At 39.0% G+C, this 12,874-nt stretch overlaps 1 long non-coding RNA gene across 2 annotated transcripts in view; it reads left to right on the top strand.

Annotated features, from left to right (window-relative positions):
* The window catches only part of LOC132343365 (uncharacterized), a 392,620-nt gene extending 382,680 nt beyond the window's left edge, over nucleotides 1–9,940 (top strand). For both annotated transcript variants that reach the window (XR_009492170.1, XR_009492169.1), the window contains one exon: nucleotides 9,817–9,940. This is a non-coding gene — a long non-coding RNA (uncharacterized lncRNA). The remainder of the gene's footprint in view (nucleotides 1–9,816) is intronic.
* Nucleotides 9,941–12,874: the final 2,934 nt, after the last annotated feature.

Below are 12,874 nucleotides of genomic sequence, written 5' to 3'. Positions count from 1 at the left end.
AGTGGCAGGGTGGGGACTAAAGGCACCTAGAAGCTGAGACTTCCCTATTCATCAGAGAGTGCAGCAGTGTGGTTCATTAAAAGTGGTTTTTATTTTGTTCTTTTCCTTTACATTTCTCAGTTTGAACTGTCTTTTTTTTCTTAAGATATGAGGTAAAATGTTAGAAAGTTATTGTTTGCAAAAACTGTTATTTTTTCACTTTAAGGAATCACAGAAATGAATTTCACTGATTTCAAGGCTTCCAAAATTGTGTAGATACTACATTTACTGAACTCCTATTCTGGAGGTTATATAGGTACCAGGGCATCTGTCATTGCCACGGAAAAACATTAGAGTGAGCTATCAGCTTGAGGAAGAGTACAGCCCTGTAATTTGGTCTTACGAATACATGCGTGCTCAGTGATGGCTGACTCTTTGGTCCCCAGTGGGCTGGAGCCCACCAGGCTTCTCTGTCCATTCAGTTTTCCAGGCAGGAATACTGGAGCAGGTTGCCATATCTTTCTCCAGGGAATCTTCTGGACCCAGGGATTGAGTCCTAATCTCTTGCATTGGCAAGTGGATTCTTTACCACTATACCACCTGGGAAGCCCCTTATGTTGTATTCATTAACGTGCAAACCAGTGTGGCAAATGGTGTTTTTGCTCCTGTGCCATTTAAATGAACAAAAGGAAGATTGTGACCAAGGCAACAACATCATCATTAAACCGAAGGAGGTAAGTTGTGCCTGTCAGATCTTTGGTGTAATAGTTGTAAGCCTCATTTCAGAGGCTGAATTTCCTTTAGAGGACTTCCTTCATAGTTAAGTGTTTTTAAGGGCAATAACCCATGAATAAAATATCTGTGAGTGAGGGAACTCTAAACTCTTATAAAGCTAACTCAGTTATCTATGCAAATAGAAGCAGGGGTTGCATAAATCAACAACTTCCAAAGTGATTCCCTTAGTTTAAATTGAGCCAATAATTTCTACATTTCGTCTTCTGTCTTCAACAAAACGTCTTTTTTTTTATTCTCCCTAACCAGAGCTGTAGCTAAACAACAAAACAAATCAGCTTGAATTTCGTCTCACCTTCTTTTTTCATCCCCAAAAGAGTCTGATCAATGGAAGTGGTAAAAGTATACAAACAAAAGGCCTGAAAACCTCACCAAATAAATAATCAATCCTTGAAGAATCTAGTATTGAGTGAATTCATATTCTCTTTTTCATCAGACTCATATCAATAGTTAGCAAATTCCAATCTTAAGGCTATCCAGAATCCTGACACAAATTACTTAGTGCTTGGATTTGCTTGTATAGGGTTTTCTGTGTGACTGGATTTGTGCCGAGTACAATCTAGATTGGTCTTTACAGAAGAAGTTATCTCAAAGGTAAGAAAAAGGACTGAATGATCAAAGAAAATAATAGAGTACCATAAAAAACACAGAAGCCTTTTAAAAAGTAGCTAAATCCTGTGGAGATTGTTTGTAGTAGTGGGAAAAAAAAGTACCATAAAGTCCAATAGGTGAACAGAGATAATGAGGGAAAAATATGCCACACTATTTCTATCAAAGGTATATCAGAAAACATGTGAGAAAACTATCACTTTGTGAAAGTATTCAGTTCAGTTCAGTTCAGTTGCTCAGTCGTGTCTGATGCTTTGCCACCCATGAATCACAGCACACCAGGCCTCCCTGTCTATCACCAACTCCCGGAGTTCACCCAAACTCATGTCCATCGCGTCAGTGATGCCATCCAGCCATCTCATCCTCTGTAGTCCCCTTCTCCTCCTGACCCCAATCCCTCCCAGCATCAGAGTCTTTTCCAATGAGTCAACTCTTCTCATCAGGTGGCCAAAGTATTGGAGTTTCAGCTTTAGCATTAATCCTTTCAATGAACACCCAGGACTGATCTCCTTTAGAATGGACTGGTTGGATCTCCTTGCAGTCCAAGGGACTCTCAAGAGTCTTCTCCAACACCACAGTTCAAAAGCATCAATTCTTCAGTGCTCAGCTTTCTTCACAGTCCAACTCTCATGTCCATACATGACCACTGGAAAAACCATAGCCTTCACTAGATGGACCTTTGTTGGCAAAGTAATGTCTCTGCTTTTCAATATGCTATGTAGGTTGGTCATAACTTTCCTTCCAAGGAGTAAGCGTCTTTTAATTTCATGGCTGCAATCACCATCTGCAGTGACTTTGGAGCCCCCAAAAATAAAGCCTGACGCTTTTTCCACTGTTTCCCCATCTATTTGCCATGAAGTGATTGGACCAGATGCCATGATCTTCGTTTTCTGAATGTTGAGCTTTAAGCCAACTTTTTCACTCTCCTCTTTCATATTCATCAAGAGGCTTTTGAGTTCCCCTTCACTTTTTGCCATAAGGGTGGTGTCATCTGCATATCTGAGGTTATTGATATTTCTCCCGGTAATCTTGATTCCAGCTTGTGCTTCATCCAGCCCAGCGTTTCTCATGATGTACTCTGCATAGAAGTTAAATAAGCAGGGTGACAATATACAGCCTTGACGTACTTCTTTTCCTATTTGGACCCAGTCTGTTGTTCCATGTCCGGTTCTAACTGTTGCTTCCTGACCTGCATATAGGTTTCTCAAGAGGGAGGTCAGGTGGTCTGGTATTCCCATCTCTTTCAGAATTTTCCACAGATATGGGATAATGTATGACCCCATCTGGAAATATTGCAGAACACTCCTATTACATGTTACCTACATGCCATGTTCTTTTATGCTACTTACAGTTTGAGACCACCTTACATATGAATGTAGACAGTAATATCCTTAGGGGTGATAAGAAAAAAAGAGCTATCTTATCAAATAATTTCTATTTTTAAAGGAAGCTTGCCCCATCTAACTTTTGAACATTTTAAATCTCTCTTGACTATTAATGTAGAACAGATTTTAAACATGGTTACATAGCAGTTTCCTCATTGGGGGCACACCTGTACTTTTCTAAGAAAAACGCTATTAGATGAAATTGGAATCATAAATGAAGATAAATCATGCTTTTAGAAAAGAAGTGATGAGTAGAGAAATTAACCCAGTTTGTCAAAAGAAAATGTGGACTATGTGCCTATTCTTAGAAATAGCTTTGCCTTAACGAGGAGAAAGATACACATATGAACACACATGAGTGTTTGTCCTTTTAGTATCTGCTCAGCATTTGCATGCCTTTCCCAACAGAAAATTCCTGGATCCTTCCTGGGAATTATCTTTTTTCCCAATGAATACTAGAAGAACCTCTTTCCCTTTACCTGTTTGGTGGGTATATGAGCCTTGCCAAGTCAAAAGGATGTTCACTCCCTGGAATCTAACAGGAGCAACATGATAAAGAGACAGAAATTGCTTGGAGTTCTCTACTGAGAGTCAGCCTCCTGGTCAGAATCTCTTGCTATTACAGTTGGCCTTCTATATCCACACTTTTTCCAGTAGGGGATGTAGAGGACCAACTGCACTGTGCTGTCTCATGTATGGGATTTGAGTATCCTTGGATTTTGGTATCCACAGGGGTCCTAGAACCAATCCCCATGATGCTGAAGGACTGTATTGTGTTTCCTGCTCTTTTTTCCTAGCGCTGCATTGGTACCTGTTCACTCTTAAGCCCAGGTCTTCAGGCTCCTATACATTCTCTGAGTTTACTATATCTGTCCCATAAATTTCCTTTTGCTAAAGTTAGCCAGAGTCCATTTCTGTTGCTTTCAACAAAAGAATTATGACATATGGAATCTTTAAGGCAGCTTAGGAACTGAGAGGACATAAAATGTAGAGTGAAAAAGAAAGGATCAATGTCAGTAACACAGAATTTTAAATCAGACCATTAAATAAAGAAAGCTGTTGTATGTCGGTCCTCACACTTACTCCAGGAGTCTTGGGAGGTAAAAGTGATGCTGAGAAGACAACATCCCCCTGAAGGGATGCTTTCCTTAATGCCTATGCCTGACAAGCACTTCTGTCCTCAGAGAACACTCTCTGTGAAGGACTTAGACCGATGGACCTCAATCTTTTTCCACCCCAGCACACCACGGGGAGGAGGAAGAGACCCATCAACACTGATGTCCCCTGGCAGCAGTGATTCTGAGTTATGGAGGCAGATCAGAAAGGGTGAGGGGGCTGGAAAAGCCCTTTGGGTGATTGGAAATCTTCTCTTCCCCCACACCTGTCAGCTTTAAAAGACAGCTGCTTTTGATGTTAGGAGACAAGTTGGAATAAATTTGGAAAGTAGGATTAAGCACTGATTTAAAAAAAAAAAAAGACACCAAAAATATACCAGCAGTAAAACATAGGGTAGTAAGTTTTAAAAAACAGTTTGGTGTTAAGTTTTTTTTTTTTTCAGCCGCATTATTTTAAGCTTGAAAACAATGAGGCACAGAGAACTAGAACTTTCCCAGGATTATATAGCCATTCTGCTAAGGCAAGAATTAGGGCTCTTGTTCTTAAACTGTGGCCCTTTGGACTCAGAAGTCTACATACCTTTTTAAAAATCTTTCTCCAAATAATATTGTTTCTTAATATGTAAGAGTGGTTACTTACCTGTCAAAGATTCATCATGGTATATTAATAAAAATAAATAGCAAAGCTCCAATTTATAATCTACCAGAGGCTCAAATTAATTTTACATTAAAGAAAATCACTATCAAACTTTTTATGTGATAATTATGTGACAGAATATTTAGGAGCACATCTGGGTATAAATTGAAGTATTTTAATATTAAAAAAATGAATACCAGTCCACATTAAAGAGTATAACTTTGAGTATATTTCATATGCCCTCTGAGATAAGACAGTATTATGAAAATCTACATGTGAAATTGACTTCAGTATAAGCTAGACAGACCACTTTTTTTTTACACAAAAACCATTCTTTCTGTGTTTTTCCAAAGTGAAAGTACGTGTGCCATTTTAGATAGTCTTTGGAATTTTATTCTGAGTAAGCTTTCATTCTTCTGTATTTTTTAATGTGTAGAGACAGCTGATAGAGTTATCAAGCCGTTACCATTTTATGTTTTCCTGTGCATTTTTTTCTTTCTATTTCGTATCATTCATTGATGATACAAACAGACTTGTCTTTTGACTAAAATTCCTTTTTTATGGTTCATAATTTGTGAATAGCATGGTCTTCTGTGATAAAGACCCATGAAAAGCATCATTATTCTACTTTTACCTCTATTGAACTACATGTTTCATCTATTAGAATTTAAAAGGTTCTTCCTTTTTTTCCCCCCATTTCCGTGTCTGGCTATAGTCCTCTAATTCATCTCATCTCTATTACCTGGTGGGATAAGGCTTTGACTTAAACTGTGGGTCCAAAAAAAATCACATTATTTAAATTATCTTTGACAATCAAAATATATTCCCAGGCAATCTTATTATTTTGGTGATGGTGGCAAATGAGTATCATTTAGCACTTCCAGTGCCAATCTGATCTTTCATACCCATTGCCTCCGGTAACGCGTTGCTATACGAGATGTACTGAAATAAACTATTAATATTTGTTCTTTGGTTCTTTCAGTCCTGAGTTCTTTATTTGCTAATGGGGTTCCACATGCTTTGCTTTTCAAAACTACTGTAATTGCTGCGTAGAATAGTAACTGTTTGGCTGATCTCACATGAACACTGACCATTGTAGTCTGCAATACAACAAATGAGTAAAAATAGCTGCAAAAGAGGTTTTAAAATGAAGTTATGAGATTTTAAAATGAAGTTATGTTCAGAGTGGGGAAAGCACAATTTGGATTGGAGATTTACAAAAGCAAATAACCAAGACTTTTCCAAGTTCCTGGGACCTCCACAAACTCCTGAGCTTTGGGGTTTAATATCTGGAATATGCCAGAGCACTTTCAAAAGCCTGTGCCCAGGCATGAAGAGGAATATTGTGTATTTTTATTCCATTTCAATCTGTTAATAGTGGTGCATGTATACTGAACTCCACTGGCTAGAAACTTCGTTCTGTTTTCCCTGACCTCCCAACTTTGACTCATCCATACTGATTTCACTTTGTTACTTGCATATTATTTACAAAACACCCAGGAAAAGATAGAACTCAGAGTTTAAAAAATGTTTGAGTAGAATTCCATTTAAAAGAGTACAGAGCCAAAAGGAATATTGAGAAACATTTAGTTAATTTCTCTACTTCTGCAGAGCAATGCCTTAGACCATGTCTGAAAGGCAGAAATTAATTTTCCTTGTAAAAACCATAAACAGAAGGTAAATAACACAAAATTTTTTGATGACCTGTTTAAGGATATCTCAGTCATTCCTATTAGAAAAAAATCTTGTCAGACCTAACAACTTCATATCAAATATCCTAATTAAAACACACACACACACACACACAAAGAACAGACCTTATTATCATGCTGTAATGAAAACAGCCCTGGAATCATAATCTGAAGTTGTAAGTCATTGTTTCTTCCTAGCTGTGGGCCTATTTCAACGCACTGAACCCATGTGAGTCTGGATTTCTTCTTCTTAGAGAAGAATTATATCAGCATTATTTGTTAAAGAATCTATTCACTTGTTTAAATTTACTGTCATCACTATCATCCTCAAGGACAATAACCTGCTCAATACCTACTAAGTAAAGGGCCGTTTGCTAGCTAATGTGAAGAACAGGTCTATAAGGTCTCTGCTAAGAAGAAGCTGAGCACTTAGTAGAGAGAGGACATGCTTGTGCTAAGTCGCTTCGGTCATGTCAGACATTTTGCGACCCCCATGGACTGTAGACTGCCAGGCTCCTCTGTCTGGGGTATTCTCCAGGCAAGAATACTGGAATGGGTTGCCATTTCCTTCTCCAATTTGAGCCTATAGAGGTTGACACAGTAGTCATCATGGGACTTTCTTTCATTGCTTTCCTTTGTGAGATCTTATATTTTCAGGACACCATGCTTTCTTACTTAGATTACTCTTTGTTTTAATGAACCACACCCTCCAGTAGCCTCCAGTAACACAGGTCAGAGTCTCTCCTTCAAATCCGAGCTACCGAAGAAAAGAAGGGGTCATCATTTAGACAAGCTGATTTTCTTAGTGTGGTCTCAACTGGTTGCAATATCATGAAGAGACACTTTGTGTACTTTTTTTTTGTTGGCAGGGATAGTATATCTATTTGGTAATGAAAAGAAACTCAGTGGTCGCCTTCTTTGTCTGCGGGTGTAGTAACTCTTGTGCACAGGGATGGTGGGATGAGTCACCAAGGATCTGTCTGGTGTGCACTGATCTGATGTTTCCATAGGTGATGCAAATGTCCTTGGAAACTGGCTACTTAGTCATTGGACCATCTGGAAAGGCAGCCTTAACCCATGGAAGATCCTTTCTTTTCCCCGCTTCACCCCTAGCTGCAAGACCCAATTAGGCCTAGCACCACCAGACCGGTTCCAATAGTTGAATCACTACAGGGTTCGCATTCCCAGTGGGTATCTCTTCTGGGAGAGCCAGTGACCCCTTCTTTGCACTTATGACATAACACATTAAGTCATGAGTGAAAAAAGTAAGTTCTACTGACATTCAAAGGAGGAAAAATACATTCACTGGAGTAGCCAGAACGTCAGCACATTCCTAAGGACTGTCACGTGGCTTTTGAAATGAAGATAAGGCCATAAGGAGGCTCATTCCTTAAACACAGTATTCGGACTGAACAGAACTTAATTGGAAGTAAAACGAACTCTTCTATTGCCTTTCATTAGAAATGACATCACCCATTTATTCATTCAACAAATAATGACGATTTCTCTATAGTGTGCCAGATTAAAGAATATAAATTAAAGTAAAATGTACTTGTATTCTGATAGAATCTTGTAGTTATATAGAAGGAAACTGACTGAAATGAAAATAAATCAAATCATTTTCTCTCTTGACCCAAATGAGAAATGTAAGAGCCAGAATTCCAAATAAGTCGTGACTGGTTGCACATACAATTCTTTTTCTCCATTGTAACTCACTTTCTTTCCCATATTCCATTTTGTTCCTCTTTCTCTGTCATACCCATACAGGCATATGCAGGCATAAAAGTAGCAGAGTAATATTGAATAATTAACTCAGTGTTTTGTTTTTTTTTTAAATCCTTTTCCTCAATCTGTTTTCTCACCATTCAAGCAGAAGGAAGAGCTTACCATATACAGTGAACTGAAAGAAGAGCTAGTGTGAAAGAACAAAGGGTCAATTTATTAGATTTTTTAGATAGATTTTGAAAATCTCTAGCTAAAGTAATGATCTTTAAAGTCATGGGTTTTATTTTCAAGAGCCAAGTACTTAAGAAAGAAAATATTTCTTTTTTTTTCCACTTTCTTATTTCAAACACTTAGTTTTATATACTAAGAGACAAATTGCAGAGCATGAATTTTAACTAAAACCAGCATTTCTCAAAGTGTGGTCTGCATATCAGAAACATCTAGGGTATGTCATAAAAATGCAGGTTATGGAGCCCTACGCTGAGTCTAAAAGGACAAGGACAGGAATGTGAATTCCAGTAGCTTAATTATCTTTACCTGTAATAAATTTTGAGTAGTTCTGCTTTTATTACAGAAAAGATACAATAAAGTAGTCCTTTTTTTTTCCCACTCAAATAGAGATAAGAGGCCCACCAGAGAGCAGACTGTTGGAAGCACATGACTGGTGTAGAGTGATTTGGGGTCTTTGAGCAAGGCGTAGAACTCCACCCGTGCTAACCAGGGGAGATGGTGGGATAGCAGAAACACCGCTGGAAAGCTCCAAAGCGGACAGGTCGAACGATGGTTTGATTTCCAGATTGTTTCACCTCCAGGATGCCGCAGACCTCATTAGAAAACCCATTTCACCATCACTCCAGACTAATAGAAGAGCAATAGCCAGTGAAGGCACAGATAGAGATGTACCTTAGAAAGCCTCACAGTCCTGTGTACACCAGGGGGCACCTTCAGAGGGTATAATGGTGCCTGAGAGGGTGGGCAATCAACATGAAGATCTTGCAGTTAGAGTAACCAAATGGTCAGAGTTGAATTGTGCTGCCCCTCCTCTAAAAGATATACTGGAACCTTAAACCCTAGTTAGGACTTCACGTGTAGATAGACCTGACCTGTAGATAGAGTCTTTACAAAGGCACTTAAGTTAAAATGAAGTTATTAGAGTGGGCTCTGATCCAATATAATTGTTGTCCTTTTTAAAAATGAGAAATTTGGATGCAGAGAGAAACAAACATAGCAGGAAAACAATGTGAAGGAGAAAACAAAGAGGAAACAGCTATCTCTAAGCCAAGCAGAAAGATCCGAAATAAATCCTCCCCTCACAGCCCTCAAAAGGAACTGGTTCTGCTGACACCTTGATTTCAGACTTCTAGCCTCCAACATCAAGTGGAAATGAGACTTAGTTTGCAGTCTTGCAGGGGAAATACAGCTTGGAAGGTCAGACTATGATTCTTTCTGTTCTGAGACCCTCTCAAATTTACTCAGGGTTTTCCACTGATCTTTCTGTCATCTGATAGTAGTGAGAATAACAAGGCCAGAGACTATAAAGTCCAAGACCAGGTGAGAAGTGCCACACCTCAACTAAAGGCAGACAGCAGCACAGATGGCTTGCAAATTCAGTGTCTCTCAGATGCCTGAAGAGTACATAAATCCTTCTACTCTGCCCTGGGTGGAAGGAAAGTGGATCAGGGAGAAAATCCTGAATAGAATGTGTAGTTTCCAAAATACTAGTTCTCATAGGAGAAAGTAACAGTGTCATCTCAACTCTGAGTCACCCTCAGCAGAAATGAGAACTTGAGAGGTTAACCAGGCATAAAGAAACAAAATATGAAATGTATTTTCACTTAAACTAAGTTTGTAAAGAGTAAATACATATGCTATTTTCATTTCAGGAAATAAACTTGGCAAGTAAATGATGAGAATACAAGGGTGAACATCTCTGTTTATTAATTGACAAATGGTGCTGATGCAAGATGAAGCACGCTGCATACGTCATTGCCGTTTCTTACATCAGACTCACAGGTGGGTATTAATAATATCATCAACCTTCACCAAATCAATAAACAGGATTGTCAAGATTGTATCAAGTCATTGTTAGTGGCTGGTGAGTAGATATCAAACTCAGATCTATTTGCCTCTAAAAAAGCCAAGTAACTGCTTTTTATTTGTTAGGCCCTAATGTGTTTTAAGGGTTTCCCTGGAGGATCAGATGGTAAAGAATCTGCCTGCAATGCAGGAGACCTGGGTTCAATCCCTGGGTTGAGAAGATCCTCTGGAGAAAGAAATGGCAACCCACTCCAGTATTCTTGCCTGGGAAATCACATGGACAAGAGAAGCCTGGTGGTCTACAGTCCATGGGGTTGCAAAGAGTCGGACATGACTGAGTGACTGAATACACAACATGAATGCACAATATGTTTTAAATAGAATAATGTCAGAGTGATATTAAATGGCAATAAATAGTTCCATAAGTGTCATAAGAAATGCATGAACAGAATGAGATAGGAGCAGGGACTCTGCTGCCAAAGGTCTCAGGAAATGTCGTACTGAAAAGTTTTTTTTTTTTTTAAAGCTGTGTTTGAGCTATGATAAGAGTTTTGGAAGCAGTGAATGGGAGGGAAGGAAGGTGTTCCAGGAGAAGAAAGTCAGAAGCCAAGCCTGGGCGTTATGAAACATTGTGGCTTGTGCAGAGGAAGTTGAGAAGCTGGACTGTCTAACCACAACATGGGTCTGCCAGGGAGCAGGTCTACCCTGGGGAGGTGGGTTGAGCGAGGATGTGAAGGCATTGCAGACTCATGCAGTTCTATAAGTACAGAAATGCTTGTGATCAGATTTGTGTTAAGGAGGAATTAAGGGAAAATGGAGTATAGGCTTAGGGAGATGAACATGTGGTGGGAAGACACAAGGTAGGGGCAGGGTTGCTTTGCAAAGATCTGGGAGAAACATGACAGGGCCGTAGAGGTCAAGGCACAGATTTTGGAGTCCCTCTCGAAGTGCAGTTAGCAGAAACTGGTGGCAAACGGTATGTTTGGAGTGCATTGTTGTTGCTGTTCAGTCACTCATTCATGTCCAACTCTTTGTAACCCCATGGACTGCAGCACGCCAGCCTTTCCTGTCCTTCACCATCTCCAAGAGCTTACTCAAACTCATGTCCATTGAGTCAGTGATGCCATACAACCATCTCATCCTCCGTCATCCCCTTTTCCTCCTCCTTTCAGTCTTTCCCAGCATCAAGATCTTTTCTAATGAGTTGGCTCTTTAGAGCCAAAGTATTGGAACTTCAGCTTCAGCATCCAATGAATATTCAGCATTGACTTCCTTTAGGATTAACTGGCTTGATCTCCTTGCAGTCCAAGGAACTCTTAAGAGTCTTCCCTAACACCATAGTACAAAAGCTTCAGTTCTTCGGCACTCAGCCTTCTTTACGGTCCAACTCTCACATTCATACATGACTACTGAAAAAACCATAGCTTTGACTATACAGACCTTTATTGACAAGGTAACAAGGTACATAATTAGGTCTTTATTTTGCAAGATGGGTGGATTGGGATGACTGTAGACATTACAGGAAATTGAGGCACACCCTCAGTGCAGTCATCAGCATTCGTATAAGATCTTTCAGGAAAAACTGTATACAGGGAGAAGAGAAGCTAGCCAAGGAGCAGAGGCCAAAAGAAGAGCAACATCTAAAATCTTCAGTATAATGGAACTCTTGGCATGTCTTCACTCAGACTTCAAGATATTTTTTTTTCTTAACAGCTCTGAATATTCAAGAAATGTAAGGTTTTAATGGAAAGAGTTCTGACGTAGTAAGATTTCAGTGCCAAATTTGCCACTAATTAATTATGTGACCTTTGGCACATCATTTAATGTAAGTCAGACTTGGCATCCTCATCTGTGAAACTAGATCTCCAAGGTCTCTTTTTCCTGCTTTCAAATGCAGTGATTCTCACTGGATTAGTTTCTTTGATTAGAGAATTTTAATTGAAGCATATCATAGGCTATTGTGCCATGTGCTTCCCAAATGTGAGTGATGGGAAAAAACATTTTAATGATGATCCCAACTTCATGACTCCAGAAATTTCCGACTTTTGCACCTCAAAGTCATCAGTAATTAGACCTTGGCATTTCTCTCTATTTCTACCATTACAGAGAACAAGTTCCACAGACTAGAAAAATGATGCGACACACTGGGAATACAAGAAAATTTGTCAGGACTAGGTGGAAGTTTCCTCAAATTGTCATTTTAATTTAGTGACATAACAGTCATCATTAATAGTGTCTATGAAGAGAGATGCTACATAATGTAAAATTTTCTTCATTATTTGAAGAGATTATGTTCTAAGTAGGATATAACATCTGAACATTGAATTCTTACAACAGCAATGTAAAATCTTACAACAACAGTCTTCCAAAAACAATCTCAAATCACTCAGCCTCTGGGCTCTGCAATGAGGGAGAGAGAGAATGAATCCCAGAGCCTTTCCCCCACGCCCCGGATCCTCCCATTCCAAGTGTTATACATAATTTTAAAGCCCACCATCTTATACTTAATGTTCCTCAAAGAGAGAAACTCTTGAGTTTGTCTTATGACTTACTGTAATAAGATGACCCACTTTTTAAAAGGTGCCCCACTCTCTCAGAACCCAGAGGAATTCAGGTGAAGCCTTTGCGAGGTGGATTAACAGCCCAAAACACAACCTTATGCCAAGCTCCTACGTCAGAGAAAATCATTTCAACCTTCATCCAGAAATTAAATGGTTATTGATTGATATGGAAGATACTGTAACCTTTCAGATTAAATTAAGAAATGTTGCTGAACACAATTAAAGTTTTTCTAATGTAAAGCAGTTTGCAAAGTGCATTTTTGACTAAATTCCATCTCTGAGGTTAATTACCATGTCTAGGGTCCAGGAATAATAGATTAAGTGGAAAGTTGGCTCCAAAAGT

The sequence above is a fragment of the Bos taurus genome, chromosome 21, assembly GCF_002263795.3.
Source record: "Bos taurus isolate L1 Dominette 01449 registration number 42190680 breed Hereford chromosome 21, ARS-UCD2.0, whole genome shotgun sequence".
Taxonomy (NCBI): Eukaryota; Metazoa; Chordata; class Mammalia; order Artiodactyla; family Bovidae; genus Bos; species Bos taurus.
This window is presented reverse-complemented; position numbering and strand designations above follow the sequence as displayed.